At 40.8% G+C, this 16,005-nt stretch overlaps 1 long non-coding RNA gene across 1 annotated transcript; it reads left to right on the plus strand.

Moving 5' to 3' along the window:
• Nucleotides 1-1,142: 1,142 nt before the first annotated feature.
• LOC117513913 lies at nt 1,143-15,117 on the plus strand. The gene is made up of 2 exons (XR_004561747.1): nt 1,143-1,255; nt 15,035-15,117. It is a non-coding gene; the product is annotated as an uncharacterized LOC117513913 (long non-coding RNA).
• The last annotated feature ends 888 nt before the right edge of the window (nt 15,118-16,005 follow it).

Raw genomic sequence — 16,005 nt, forward strand, 5'->3', positions numbered from 1 at the left:
CTATGTATGTGGCCTCTGGTGGCACCGCGATGGTACATGTCTCTGAAACCAATCACTGCATTTTAGAGTTGCATGTTCAAAACACACTGACTGATTTTCAGCCGGTGACACATTGCTGACAACCATTTTTCTGCAACAGTCGAGAGAATGTGATGCGCACACCTGCAAGATTTTGTCTTGAACCTGTGGTTTGGTGGTCGTAACCCCCTGTGTGACTGGGGCATCAGGCATGAGTGTTGCACTCTCTGAGCGTTCCTTCTTTTTGATAATGTACTTTATTACACAAAGTCATCTTTTCCTACCGCTGTTCAGGGTCAGCGTGCACTGTATTTGTGCAGTTTTGGGTTCAGAAACATGCAACAAACCCCAAAACGTACATTATATCAAATCATCTCTTGGTTCCCATTCTGCGTGTGTTGTGAAAATCCTGCAGAAGCATTTTGACATACTTAATCCAAACCTGTGATGCTTTTCTTTGGTCAAACTTATATTGTTGCTGTATAATGCAGTGGAGTTTTTTTTTAATTATACTTTACTGCACAGCAATAAACCAAACAAGATGGATTACTTCTCCCAAGCAACTTTCTCCAGCTTAATTTTCATTCTGTAGAGAAATTATTGGAAACCAATGGGTGCCTGGAAGGTAGGAAAACACATTTAAAGTATAAATCATAAGGCTGTGCTCTGAAAAGCATGTTTGTTGGCAACGGGCCAATGCCAGCAAAAACACTTTCAACATTCCAGCCTTTTGAAATGCTGGACAAACTGATTGGCATATAGGAGCTTCACTAGTTCATGCTTTCATTTATTCTCCCTGTCTGCTCAGCACTTGTTGTCGCCTTTGATCATATAACTCCTGGAGTCGCTTCCTGTTCTTTGTTGCAAGCATCTAAAAAAAAGTGGATGTTCAGTTCATCAGTCCAGAGTGAAATATGCAAAATTCCATTCAGTGTAAAAGGGGTGCTCGTGTCGGACTTGGAGCTTTGGAGCTCAAAGCTCTTTTTTGGGTGGGGACAGTGCAGCCCTTTGTGGTCCTGTGTGTATTTCTGAATGGTGGCGCCTCAGGACAAAGTTGCAGAACAATGCTGCTACACTGAAGGCCTGATTTTCATATGGGAGGGCTGATGGTGGGGGTTCGAGGCGGGGGGTGGGGTGCACTTTGTTCTCTGCCACTGGGGCTTGGTACAGAGAATAGCGAGAGGTCTTGTTGGCGTGACGCTTTGTGTCAGATCACTCAGGAGCTGCAGACCCTCAGGTATCACACGATTTTATAACTTCTATTTGTTTGTGAATTTGCCATTTTGTTGTTGTTAAAGGTCAAACACCTCCAGCCGTTGCTGAGAGCTGTTTGGATGAGTGTTTGTCGAGATGATGCCACGATGAGTCATAAGTGGAGCTGTACGTGCGTATGTTGTGCTGATGAATATGCGTGCATGATGTAAGTGTGCACACACGAGTGAGTGTGTGCGTGGTGATGGTGTGGGCGGGGTCCAAAAAAATGACAGGTCAGGTTTTCCTGCTTGTGCTGTGAGAACCCACCCGTTTGTGTAGCCAGATTGTTTCAGCAGGCGTGATGTCAGGTAGAGCAGCGTCACGTAACACCACGAACACATTTGACGTGATTCTTTGTTGTTTTCATTCACATACTAAAGACTCTGCTGTATTTGAATCTCCAGACTGATGCTGCCACAACGAGGTTTCATTCAGATTTTTTTTTAAGTGCTTTGTTCTCAGGGAATTACAAATTGTGTGCTTTCAAAGACATCTCATGGTTGTGAGGAGCAAATGAGACCGTGCCAAAAAGAGCCGTCTCTCCATTTGTAGACCAGATCGCATCAGTATCACATTTGTTTTTTAAATTTTCACTTCATTTTTGTTCAGCCTTTGGTGCATTTCATGAATTTTCCATGATTCCTGTATCAAGTCTCTCTATCAAAATTAAAAATTTTAAATACAACTCATCTCCGTGCCAGGCTTTGTTTAATATAACTACAATATATAATATAAAGATCCATCTAAATGATCAGTACTATAGAAACAATTTCTCCCATGCCCAATCGCTTTCAGCCTTTCATGATGTCCGCCAAGGATGTTGTCAGTCCCACTTACTTTTTTATTCCCTCTGGTTTAACACAATAACTCAAAAACAATAAATGCTATGTGTTTGTAATTTTCCAAATTCAAAGGGCATAAAATAGCTAAAGTTTGATTATTTTGATGCACCAGATCAATACAAATACAACATAGTAAGTTATGAAATATAGCATATACCTATCTGCCACCAGCTCAACACATCTGGGCTTGTTGCAGGAATAAAATATTATCACCATATGCATGATGGAAATTAGGAGCAGGTGTGGTTAAAATTTCTTTCATTTCCAAAGACTAGGCCCGGTGGCCGCCAATGCCATCACTGCATTTTAGCAGGATATCTCAAAAACAAAACAACAAATATACACTCAATTTGGCAAAGAGGTATATAAGTACATACAGTCTACATTGGTTTTTGCCACAAGTAAGAGGTAAACTGATTTTGAGACACGTGGTCATCCAGCAGAATTTTAAAGTAACATTTTCATTAAGTGTCCCACTGAGTGCCAGATTACACGTTGGTGAAAGAACACATCCATTTGCACTTCAGATCATTTAAGGACAGATAAACAGAGGACTAGCTGTCCTTGGCAGACTCACACGCTCTCTGAGCACTTCTCGGTCGGTGCTGAGACAGAAGATACATCACATCAGTACTTACTGATTCAGACTTCACCTCCTGATGTGGGACAAGTCAAGTGGAGGGTTTTAAGGAGCATCAGGATGTGGCCACACTTTGTGTGGATGAACAGGTGTGGGCTCTGTTTGTTCAGAGCGGAAGGGAGAGTGGTGCACTAAGAGTAGAGGCCTGTGGCGCTCCATCTGCACGCGGGGTGGGGATTGCCAGGGTCACTGGGTTTGCCAGATACAAAAGATGGAATGAAGCTTTTGATTCTCCTGTTTTTTTCCTTTTTTTTTTTTTTTTTTTTGGCGTGTACCAGTTAAAGCGTGCTCTGTTGTTAACTTACTACAACCCCATTCTTTAAAAAAAAAAAAAAAAAAAAAAAACTTCCACCAAAAAGAATGTGCTGCTGCCTTTGTCTAATGACCAAATTCCACTCTTGCACTGGGCATTACCTGAATTTGGGGTGGATCTGCTTAAAAATGGGTGGCGTGAGGAATATTATGCGTAAATTGTGAAACGGGGTAAGTTCATTGAACCTGTTTTCATGATATGTGGTGAAAAAGTTGAACCCTTTCTTAAAAAGAGGTGAATAACAGAGAAGAATCCAGATAAAGGGACAGAGACAGGATCTTTTAAGTCATTTTTGTCTTATAGTTCCAACTCAGACTGACTGGTAAATACAGAGTTTAGTGAAACTTGATGAAAATATTGGACCTGGTCAACTTTGAGTGGACTTCAACTAAAGGATTGAAGTCAGTTTGTCGTGGTGTAGAAGGAGCTTAGCCAGAAGGTGAGGCTCTTGATTTGCCATGCAGTCGATTTATGCTCCTGTCCTCTCTTTTGGTCATGAACTTTGGGTAGTGACTGTTAGAACATGATATAAGCAGTGGAGATGAGATTCCTCCGTTATGTGTCTGGGTTTACAGGACAGGGTGAGAAGTTTGAATATCCAGGAGGGACTCAGAGTAGAGCTTGGAAAGGAGGATGCTCCCTGTCATCTGCTGATGGAGGTCTTCCAGGTACATCCAACTGGGAGGTGACCTGGACAAAGACCCAGGACACACAGGAGGGACTACATCTCCCAGGTGGATTGTGGGAACACCTTGGGATTCCTCAGGAACAGTTAGAGAAAAATTAGGCCATATTATTTGAACCCATTTTATCAGAATCCACTGAAATCACTGGGATTGATCTTTTGTTGGAATGGATTCAGGTAAAGATGCAAATTCAAATCAAGTCTGGGAGCATACACAGGTTCCACACACCACCACATATGGAACCGCTTTGGCTCCTGGATGCAAGGCACCCGAACGGACAATGGTCCATCCCCACCTCTTGAAAGCAAAAATCTGTTTGCTGCAGCCAGAGGAGGCACAGGCGTTCCTTTGACCTTCTTTTTGTTCTCACCAAACCCGAGTAATAGTTTGAATTAAATTTGGCTTATACATTACACTTAAATATCTTTGCTTCATGTGCAAAAGATAAATTACTTCAGACAAAATGTAGATGTCTCGAAAGACTTAACGTACACTTGAAAGTATCAGCAGTAATGTAAGAGACAGGCAGCAGTGGTTTTATATGATATGATTATCTCAGACTGAATCCTTTATTTATGCAGCACTCTCTGCGGTACCTTGCACAGACTGTGTGATTGGATATTGGCATATCTTCCTGTTTATGTTTGCGTGTGTGTGTGTGTGTTGGGCTCATCACAGCTCAGCGCAGCGTGTGTGGGAGGGGGAGCAGTCATGTTTTAATACCATCTGCTCCTCTGAGTATTTTTGTGGGGGCCTTAGCTCATGGACCAACACGCGTCACAGGCAAACGGTGAAGCCCAAGCTGTGAGCGGGCCTGTTCCGGAAAAATTCCTCCACTTTGTGCTTCGTACAATGGGCAGTGTTCTTCATACAAGGTTGCCATTCTTCACCCAAAGTGCACCGGCAAAGCTGTCGTACACGAGGCTGAGGATGATATTCACCATGAAAATGTTCTTCTTGGCACAGCTGGTTGTTTGTGTGAAGCTTTTTGAGTTGTGTGAGTAATTTCAATTATGTACAATAACTCATAAGAGGTGTCACGACCTGATTTAGCAGAGCTGATTGCTCAGACTGAGTCTTTGTCTCTGAAGCGTGGTGTGACCATGATGGAGTATTATTACTGTTGAATTTATAAGATCTGATTTGCACAAGAAAGCCAAAGGGTCAGATGAAAGATGTGATCTACTTTTAGATGAGATATGGCTGCTTTGTTAGGTGAGACGAGTCCTTTCCTTTCTTTCGTTTTCTGGCATTTACTGCACACCACCAACATGCCAGTCTCCTCTGTGTCAGCCTGATCCCATCACATCTCAGAAAATAACCAGTATGGGGCCTGGTTAGTACTTAGATGGGAGACCTCTTTGGATCATCAGGTGGTGTGTGTGTTTCTCCAGGTGAAACTGGAGTTCTGTCAGGAACGGCAGCCGGTGTAAAACTTGTGCCATCAGTATCAATGAGGATCTGGCTGTATCTGCTGTGGTGACCTCAAACAAAACTGGAGTAGCCGAAAGGACAACAACTGCACACCACAAACATCTTATAAAGGGTATAATGACACTAGCATGTTCCCCATGGGGATTCACGTGCTCCAGATTGGGTAGTGTTTATAAAATAGGTGGCTGACATTTTTGTGGTAAGGATGGTAATAGATTAAGCAAAGCTTGTATAATGAGTTGGAATGGCATGTGAGTCCAGAATGTTTTTAGGACCTTAGACCTCAACAATTTTTAGAAGAAGAACTCAACTCTTTTATTTCCTGTTAATTACATAATTTTAAAAGTTAATGTACTGTCTTAATGTATTTATAAATTGTTTGGGTTCTTATTATCATATACACTATTATTATTTTATTTCTACTTCTGTTTTGTGACTTGATTTTCAAATGGACCACAATAGAAATACGTGTTTTTATTTTCTTGTGTCATCCATGTATTTTTAACTTATTACCTCCGCCAAAGATTTTATAAAATCGCTTGTGTTTATTTGTCTGTCTGTCTGTCTGTTAGCAGGATTATGTCAAAACTACTGCACGGATTTTGATGAAATTTTCACCACAAATTCATATTAGGCCATGGAAGAACCCATTAAATATTGGAGGTGATCCATATCTGAATCCAGATTTTGGATCAAGATTTTACTTTATATAGGCTTTGAAGGATTATGTCAAAACTACATCACAGATCTTGCCGAAAGTTTCAACACAGATACATATTAGGCCATGGAAGACTCCATTAAATTTTAGGGGCGATCTGGATCTGGATTCTGGATCAAGATTTCACTTTATATAGGCTTTGAAGCATTATTTCAAAACTACTTAACAGATCCTCACCAAATTTGCACCAAATATAGATATTAGGGGATGGAAGACTCCATTAAATTTTGGAGGTGATCCGGATCTGGATTGGTGGACGTCAATTTCTAAAATAACATCTGTATTCCTATTGATAAGACCTTTTAGAACTATTCTTATATTTCTTATATTCTTATTTATATATTCTTTGTTGGGTCTATTCCTCATAGTAAAGGCACGATTTTAACACAAACCCCATTCAGCTGAAACTGGGGGAAAAAAAAAAAAGTTTTTGGAAAAATTTAGAAGACATGTCAAAAAAAAAAAAAAGACACTGGAGAAGTCGGGAAACGGCCATTATTTCAATGAAATGGTTGTAATTCATGCTGCCATAAATGCTGCATGCTGCCTAGCATGTACAAAACTGTTTATTCATCGATTCTGATATCTGTTGATTAATAAAACAAGGTTCTTATAAAAATTGAGTAGGGTAGGGAGCGTCCACTTAACAGTTGTAGATTGCATGTCAAACAAAGATACTTTAAAAGTGGACCAAAGGCCAATATTTCAATGAAATCGTGCCATTCATTCTTCCATAAACGACAAAGGATTTATTGTTTTGTTTTTGTTTCTTTCTAAATTGACATCTCAACTTCAATTGATTTTTGGTTGGCTGTGATGGCCATACACTCCGATACATTGGTTCTCTGGCTCATGCTAATGCAATTATTCACCACTAGGAGCACTGCTTTCTTAGAGAGAAATACCCAGATGCCCCATGGCAGTGAGGGCCAAGGAGATCAGTGATGTTTTGCCAAACTAAAAGATACCGCTGCTCATGTGAGTATTTCTTAAAACATACCTACTGCTGTAAAGGTCCCACATACCAAATGTCACGTGTCTCAGGCAGGCCACACATTGCAGAGTTCATGCCGAACACAAACCATGCTGCATACATACATATATAGATTGCCTTTTATATACTCAACAAAAATATAAACACAACACTTTTGATTTTGCTCCCATTTTGTATGAGATGAACTCAAAGATCTAAAACTTTTTCCACATACACAATATCACCATTTCCCTCAAATATTGTTCACAAACCAGTCTAAATCTGTGATAGTGAGCACTTCTCCTTTGCTGAGATAATCCATCCCACCTCACAGGTGTGCCATATCAAGATGCTGATTAGACACCATGATTAGTGCACAGGTGTGCCTTAGACTGCCAACAATAAAAGGCCACTCTGAAAGGTGCAGTTTTGTTTTATTGGGGGGGGGATACCAGTCAGTATCTGGTGTGACCACCATTTGCCTCATGCAGTGCAACACATCTCCTTCGCATAGAGTTGATCAGGTTGTCAATTGTGGCCTGTGGAATGTTGGTCCACTCCTCTTCAATGGCTGTGCGAAGGTGCGACGACGAACTGGAGTCAGGTCGAGACCCCGATGAGGACAACGAGCATGCAGATGAGCTTCCCTGAGACGGTTTCTGACAGTTTGTGCAGAATTTCTTTTGTTATGCAAACCGATTGTTTCAGCAGCTGTCCGAGTGGCTGGTCTCAGACGATCTTGGAGGTGAACATGCTGGATGTGGAGGTCCTGGGCTGGTGTGGTTACACGTGGTCTGCGGTTGTGAGGCTGGTTGGATGTACTGCCAAATTCTCCGAAACGCCTTTGGAGACGGCTTATGGTAGAGAAATGAACATTCAATACACGAGTAACAGCTCTGGTTGACATTCCTGCTGTCAGCATGCCAATTGCACGCTCCCTCAAATCTTGCGACATCTGTGGCATTGTGCTGTGTGATAAAACTGCACCTTTCAGAGTTTTATTGTGGGCAGTCTAAGGCACACCTGTGCACTAATCATGGTGTCTAATCAGCATCTTGATATGGCACACCTGTGAGGTGGGATGGATTATCTCAGCAAAGGAGAAGTGCTCACTATCACAGATTTAGACTGGTTTGTGAACAATATTTGAGGGAAATTGTGATATTGTGTATGTGGAAAAAGTTTTAGATCTTTGAGTTCATCTCATACAAAATGGGAGCAAAACCAAAAGTGTTGTGTTTATATTTTTGTTGAGTGTATGTAGATGACATTTAAAAGAGGCCACAGCAATAATGAATGTATTGGTGGTTGGCTTCCATGTTCTCAGTGATGCTTTGTGATAAAATTACTTTATCTATAAATTTGGTGAGTTATTCAAAATTATTGAAGTCACAGCTGCATTCATCATATATGAATAAGCAAATGTTTCTGTGGTGTGTTCTAAATGTATTTCTATAATGGTAATATATCAATGGATAGTTAATGTAACATTAAAACTGTACAATATGTAGCTGTTCTATTACAAGTTTGACATATGACATAATAGCACTTTCAAACAAATGTGAGAAAGTCACAACATAAAATTAACAACGGAACACAAACAAGCTAACAAAATAAAACGAATTAAACAGTAGTCATTAAAAAAATACATGAAACATCATAGTGAGTTTAAAATGAAAATTAAACCCACAGGTGTACCTACAACACAAGATGTCTGTCCAGTTAGCCTCAAAGACAATGGAAGAGGTAGACAACATTTCACAACCATAAATAATATTACAGAAGTGTCTAATCCGGCAGTAAAAACCCTCCCATGTGTTGCTTCTACCTGTGCACCTAAACAGGTGATCTCAATAATTAGCTCATCCACCTGCCTGAAGAGCTGAACTAATTACAATCATCTGGTTTATTGGGAAGATGGAACAAATATGTGGCTGGACTTTTACTTTCTGAAGCTGGATTTGCCACCTCTGAGTATAGGGCAGTAAATTTAGTTAAATGACCGAATCTTCAGATTGCTAGGTGATTCTGTTGGTGACTGTAGCATAGCAGCTAGTTGCAAATCTGCATGCTAGCTTGCTAACTCCAGTGAGAAGGAGAAGAGTTAAGCAAATACATGTGCACAACCCATTTTTTTAGTGCATTAATTTTCTGTAATGAACATTTAAATTATTATTATTTATGAAACTGGCTCAGTAGTAATGCTTTTCAACCTACTAATTTGAAAAGGTACTTTGGTACAGTACTGAAAGTCATAACTGTAATTCTAAATGGCAAAAAATAATTAAACAAATGAAAATAACAAATACAACAAACAAAACAACAACAACAAAAATGAAAATAAACTCCATATATCCAAACCTCACAAAGTAAGGTAGACTTTGACTGTGCCTTGAACAGGCACAATGGCAACAGTGGTAAGGAAAAATTCCTTGAGCACTTTTTAAAATATTATTTTACAGAAACAACCCTTGTGACCGAAACTTAGTGGGGTGGCCATCTGCTGTGGCCATTGTAACAGAACACACAACACAGGATTGACAGAACATGCAGTACAACTGAAACAACAAAATGTAATTGTGTCCAAATGTGGGATATCATAAATTTATTTACAACAACAAAGTGTAGATCAAAGTCTCATAGAAAAAGAAGACATAGTGTTTGTGTGTATGTGGATGCAGGACTGCAAGAAATGCAGATAGGAGATATTCAGAAGTTTATTCCATACCAAATGGACTAAACGTTGGTGTGGTATCAGGATGACTTGACATCCTGATATCAACCTTTAAACAGGATGGTGGTGATTTGGAGATGATATTGAGCAGGGGTTGGTTTGGCAGCTGGTTTAGAGCAGATCAGAGGTGGAAAAGATGGATTGCAGAATTGTGAGTGGGGCAGCAGGGGTTGTCCAGGGCATCAACCCAACCTCTGTCAGATGGCCAGGGAGGTGTAGGGAGCAGGTTCAACAGGAAGCAGATCCATAAGTTCCAGCAGGCAGCAGTTCAAGCAGAACAGAGCGAATAGTGAGAGCATTTAACATCAGTTTATTATCCATTTAAACATGTTTGTTGGCAGGAGAGTCCTATAGAGTTGATGAGGCTGAATCCTACCCCATGTGTGATGTGACTAAGAAAAGTAAGAGACCTAGAAATAGTAATTTAGTACCACTAATTATAAGTTAAAGAGAACAAATGTCACTCTGACATCAGTAAACATAGCAAGACTCAATAAATCAGGGAATCATCCTGCATCTGACTGATACTGTAAATAACGTAGAACTGGGCCCTCTCTGATAAGATAAAACTGTGCCTAAATAAGATACTGGGCCCTATCTTGAGGATCTCTGGCACTTCTAAAATGCAGAATGCAAATTCATTTTGGTGTGTCCAAGTTCCTGTCACTATCTTGCAGACGTGTATGAGCGCAAAAGTGTTTGGGTTTATCCGGTTCATTAGTCATGGGTATGTTGTAGCCTTCATAATTTCCACCAACCAGAGTGCCACCTGCCACTCCCTTAAAGCCAGAAGGGAAAGCGCTATTGTACCGAATGGATGCAAGTGAAAGGTGTGGAGAGTGAGAAAAGAATGAATTTGTGCAAGTGAGTCCATGTGCATATTATGCACTTTAACACTTCTGCATTTGATGAGTCTTCGTCGACCATCATGTATGAGCCATGAACGTAAGGTGCAGCTGTGTCAACTCATCTTTGAAATGCTCCTCAGTAGCTGCTCAATCTGTGTTAAGTAGAATTTTTGCAATTTTGTATGCTGGTCACTAGTGTTGTAGCTCTGCTTAGTACCAGTGGTGGGCACAGATAACCAAAATGTTGGCTTCGATAACAGCTAATCAGCTAACTGAAAAGTTATCTTTTATAAAGCTAAACCGATAAGCCACCCAAAAATTTATCAGAAGCTACAGCTAACCGATAACTTTCAGAATTGAGTTTTAACACCACGATCACAAACCCAAACAAAGAATCATCACTTCTGTCCCTGCTGGAAGCTCCTGTTTACTCCATATTTTACTCTATCGCAGCAAAAGGAGCCTGACCTCCAGGTTGTCACAACAACAACAACAACAAAAAACACATTCAGCTGTTCCACCGTGAGGCAGAGGTCTTGGAAAATACAGCAGTTTTGACTTATGGTTTTGATTTATACATTAAATTATTCTGGATAGAATAATTACATTAATGCCAATTCTGTCATTTGTACAAAGTTAAAATCTAACACATATACTTTAATTTTAAATAATGCACTAATTCTGAAGTTTTGTAACAAACACAGATGCCAAAGGGATTATGGGTAAAATGAGCCTCCGCTAACACTGATTGGTTGACTCATTCATTCTATGTAAAAACAAGCACATTAATGTGACGTGTATGTTGGTTTACATTATAAGGGGTTTTGTAAAATATGCCATTTTTTTCATATGTAAAAAAAAAAGCTATTTGCAGAAGCCAAAAGTCAAGTTGTGATTAGACAACCGTCTCATATAACCGGGGTCAAAATGCATAGAACACTGCCATCTACTGGTGCCCAGACGCTCAGACCCCAACCCATAATCCTTTGTGTGCCAGAGAATTGCTGCGGTTTAAACAGCACAGAGAGAAAACACATGACGACAATTGTAAATTAACATTATACAACCAATATGTACATCTTTATTTATTTTCATTGGCTGCAGCAACTCTCTGGTGCACAAAGGATTATGGAATATCTCAATACATAGGGCAAATGCTGCCATGAATACTACTGGCCAGTAGATGGCAGTAGAGACCGTAAAAACTTGCCCACACAAATATTCCAAATAATCCGTGTCTGCTACATTTAATCTGTGTGGAATTTAATAAACGCAAACCAAATTTCAGACATCTTATATACTACTCTGGAACAAAGATGACAAACAGTCTTGTAAAGGACAATAACCAGGACATTATAGAGCAAACAGGAAGCAATTGCAGCTCACAGTGATTCCAATTGAAAATAATGGAGAAGTAACCTGGGCTTCTTCTGGCATTTTTACATAAAACAAACACAATAACTACGTCTATAAACCCAGAGAATATATTCACGAGAGTTTTAGGCACAATATACAAAGAGTTTTAATGCTGTTGCCCGTATGGAACCTGATCAGAGCGTTTCAAATGCATTTCTCCTGTCGTGAAGTTTTACGGTACCCATAATGCACTGCACACACACCATGGCCACTCTCATTTTGTTTGTCTTCTGTGACCAGTTCTCCTGTAATTGCAGAGGATAGAGCGGTTTTCCTGAAACCAGCTGTCCTCTGTCTGTAGAGGATAGAACTGTACGTCTACTACAAACAATTAACAGGCAGGCTCTAAAATCTTTGATATCAAACTTTAAAAATGTTTAACTGTTAAAGCTTTATTCACTAAGCTTGCAATAATATGTTTATGTATAATATGTTTAATATGGCGTTTTTCTTGGAATGCTGTGTTCTTTTTCAGCCATGCATACCACCCCTTGTTATGACCAAATAACTCAATTTTAGTTTCATCAGTCTACAGCACCTTATTCCAAAATGAAGCTGGCTTGTCCAAATGTGCTTTAGCATACCTCAAGTGACTGTCTGTGGTGTACACAGAAAAGGCTTCCTCTCCATTACAGCATCATACAGCATCTCTTTGTGCAAAGTGCGCTGTATAGTTGAACAATGCACAGAGACACTATCTGAAGCAAGATCATGTTTTAGGTCTTCGAAGCAGGTCTGTGGGTTGACTATGACTGTTCTCACCATTCTTTGCTTCAGCTTATCTGAGATTTTTTTTTTGGGCCTGCCACTTCAGACCTTAACTACTACTGTGCTGGTGGTCTTCCTTTGCCCAGACTTTTGCATACAACTGTATCTTGGCAGTAACATTCATGTATGTGGGTCCTTGACCATCAGAAAGAGAGAGAACTGGGAAAAGCCTATGGAGTCATAGGTCACTGGACTGAGGTGTTTGGTGATATGATACCTTTGCAGGAGAATGCCAGCTCAACTTGTTCAGGTCCTTGCTCCTGTCTGTCTCTGTATAGTTGTGAGACATGGACTCTAACCAGTGAACTAAGATAATGCCTCGATTTTAAGGATTGTTGCATATTGTTGGAATGACTGTGTCAACTGGATGTCTACTCAAGGAGACTTAGATGAGAAGTACCAATTACATTGCAAGAGAAACTCTGCTACAACTTTAAGGGCATGCGGTGCTTTTCTCTGAGTGTGATCAATTTCAATTTTTTTTAAATTTATTTTAATTTATATCACAACAGAGTTGCCTCAAGGCGCTTCACACAAGTAAGGTCTAACCCCACTAACCCCCAGAGCAGCAGTGGTAAGGAAAAACTCCAACTGAGGAAGAAACCTCAAGCAGACCAGACTCAAAGGGGTGACCCTCTGCTTGGGCCATGCTACAGACACAAATTACAGAACAATTCACAAAATGAATATACAGGAATTGCTGTTGGTGCACAGGACAGGAGGGTCTCCAGCACAAATACTACCCGCACCTTAACAAAGAGAAAAAACAGAATCTGGCATCAAAAAGACAAGAAATACAGCATAATTTGCCAGCATTAAACAACAAGAAAAACAGGAAATAATAAGGTGATCGCTGGCCACTAGCCCTAAGCTTCACTAAAAGACCCAGCATGCAGGTGCGTCATTCTTGACAAAATGAGCAACTGGAAAAGGCCATGGGTCTGCCCATGTTTTGCCTAGCTGCAGCAGATAGATGGTTCCTTTCTGCCTGGGTCAGTCTATGGGGGTGGTTGCAATCCAGGACTCAGTGTGGTTCTGTAGTGTGGTGGATGTGGCGATACATTGTACCAGAGTCTACTCCCAGACCTGACCTGACCTTCACTCCATCAAAAACCTCTATGTCAGAGTTCAGCACATTTCCAAATAAAGGGGGAGTGGTTTTCAGCATCTAGCTTAATTTCCCCCACTTCTTTCTTTCTCTGTTTGTGATATGGATCAATTTAGTTTTGGGGAGGAAACCCTACCAATGTTCTCACCAACATTTCCTAATTCATTAACGATAAAATATATGTATCAAAATTTTTTATGGCATCGTCCCGTGAATGGACGATGCCATGCATGCATCCCTGGCCAGTCCACCTACCGCGCTGATTCTGCCCTCAGGTTTCAGTAAAGACTATTCCATTGGTCTCGCCATTTTTTTTTTTTTTTTTTTTGTTTTTAATGTTCACAGAATGGAAGCAGGCATCCATCTTTTCTGTAGAGTCTATTTTTGCACACAAGCAAAGTCTCATCAGAACACTGGGACAGGCTGAGCTTCCATACAGCACCCAGGGGACGGAGAAGAAGGTCGCATAGCTGTACACCCCACACTGTGGAGTGTGTTGGCATGCCTTATGCTGCGTGTGTGTAGGGGGATTAAAGCATGCTGCGCGTCTGTTTGTACACGGCTCCAGACTGTGAATGCAGCATTCTCTGCTTCAGCTCTTCTCCATACTCATCCGAGTTCACACAGGGATTCCCTTGAGCTTGTCCACAGCACACTCGCTGCCATCACTCGGCCTGTCGGCTTTCAGAGACGGTGACTCGCCCTGCGTGTAATAACGGAGGGACAATTAGCTTTTGTTACTGTTATATGTAAACTAAGTAGAAAAATGAGTGGCTCCATGCTGGTATTTTTCACCTACTAACTTTCCTTCATAGGGAAATAATTATCATAAAGAAGATCAGCCATGATTTATTTCCATTCCCTTTACATTATCATCAAATTGAATTGAAAGCTGAAATTTATGTATAAAATCCGATTCAAATCACAAGTTCTATGTTCCTCCACCTTTCATATGTTCCTCTATGGCAGTCTTACTTAAAGTGAATCATCGTTCCAATATCACACAATATTTGTGATTCTGAGAAAAAGGCTGCTTAATGTCAACATACTTTGTGCTGACATCTGAAAGGAAAATGATCAAAAGCGTCGAGGCACTCGGGATGGTGGAACAGAGGATAAGAATGTTGAGTGGGCCAAGGAACGTCTCCAGAAATGCCTGAATGCGTATTCAGCACTGCCCACGACGCATGTATACCAGATCTCATACAGACTCCTTCTCTTCCCCTTCCTCTGTCTCCTTCTCAGATCTTTCTTCATCTTTATTTTCCATCCACTCCCACAGAATCTAACGTCTCAGATTCCTCGATCTGCAGAAACGGTCGGTCAGCGCAAGGAGGACGTCTTCAAGTACAACTACAAGAAAAACTGAAGAGGGAGCAGGAGCCTGGTGCTGAGGCTGGTATGAGGCAAGTGTCGTGTGTGTGTGTGTATGTGTGTGTGTGTGTGTGTGTGTGTGTGCGTGCGTGCGTGCACATATGGTGTTTCTGTGCCAGCCATTTGTCTGCTCCGTCAAAGAGGTCGTTGTTGTTGGAGATGGTGGTGGTGTCAGGGACCCTGCTCGGCTCTGTTCTACCATCTCTGATGCACGACCTGTCGTGTCCAGCTCTTGGCCTTTTGTTGGACTGCAGATGGCGGGGCTTGACGCAACACTGGAGAAAAGTTCAGATTGTAACAGACACAGTAATGCTTCATTATGGTGTGAAGAAACATGGTCAACGTATCTCAAAGTACCCTTTTCAATTTGAGATATTTGTTTCAAAACAAGGATGGAACATTGACTTATATATGTCTGCTGCAGAGAGCCACCTGTCAAATAAACATCTTTCAGAGGTACATTCTGTGTTCATGCAATGCACGTTTTATCTTCATAGGTTTTTGAGCGTCATTGCTATGAGCAGTCAGATGATCACAAAGCTTTTCAAGAGCTACCATCACAAATAGGAATGACAGCCTCAGAAATGAGTGTTCAGTTATGAGCATGAATTCTCTTGTCAAATACATCATTTTCTTCCAAATACCTGCTATATAAATGTAATCTTTGGCTGGTTGTCAAAGTGATTTGTGCACTTCTTGGCAAATTCATATCCTCTTGCATTCGAATTTGTCACTTCTCTCTCTATCAACACGGCTAATATTCGCCATGGATTCTCCGGGGGATGTTGGGATGTGTTAATCACAAAGCTCCACAATCCACTCTTTGGTCTGCCATCTGCACATACCAGCTGCTGCAGCATGAAGCTAAATTCTCAGCTT

The sequence above is a fragment of the Thalassophryne amazonica genome, chromosome 7 (genome assembly GCF_902500255.1).
Source record: "Thalassophryne amazonica chromosome 7, fThaAma1.1, whole genome shotgun sequence".
NCBI lineage: Eukaryota > Metazoa > Chordata > Actinopteri > Batrachoidiformes > Batrachoididae > Thalassophryne > Thalassophryne amazonica.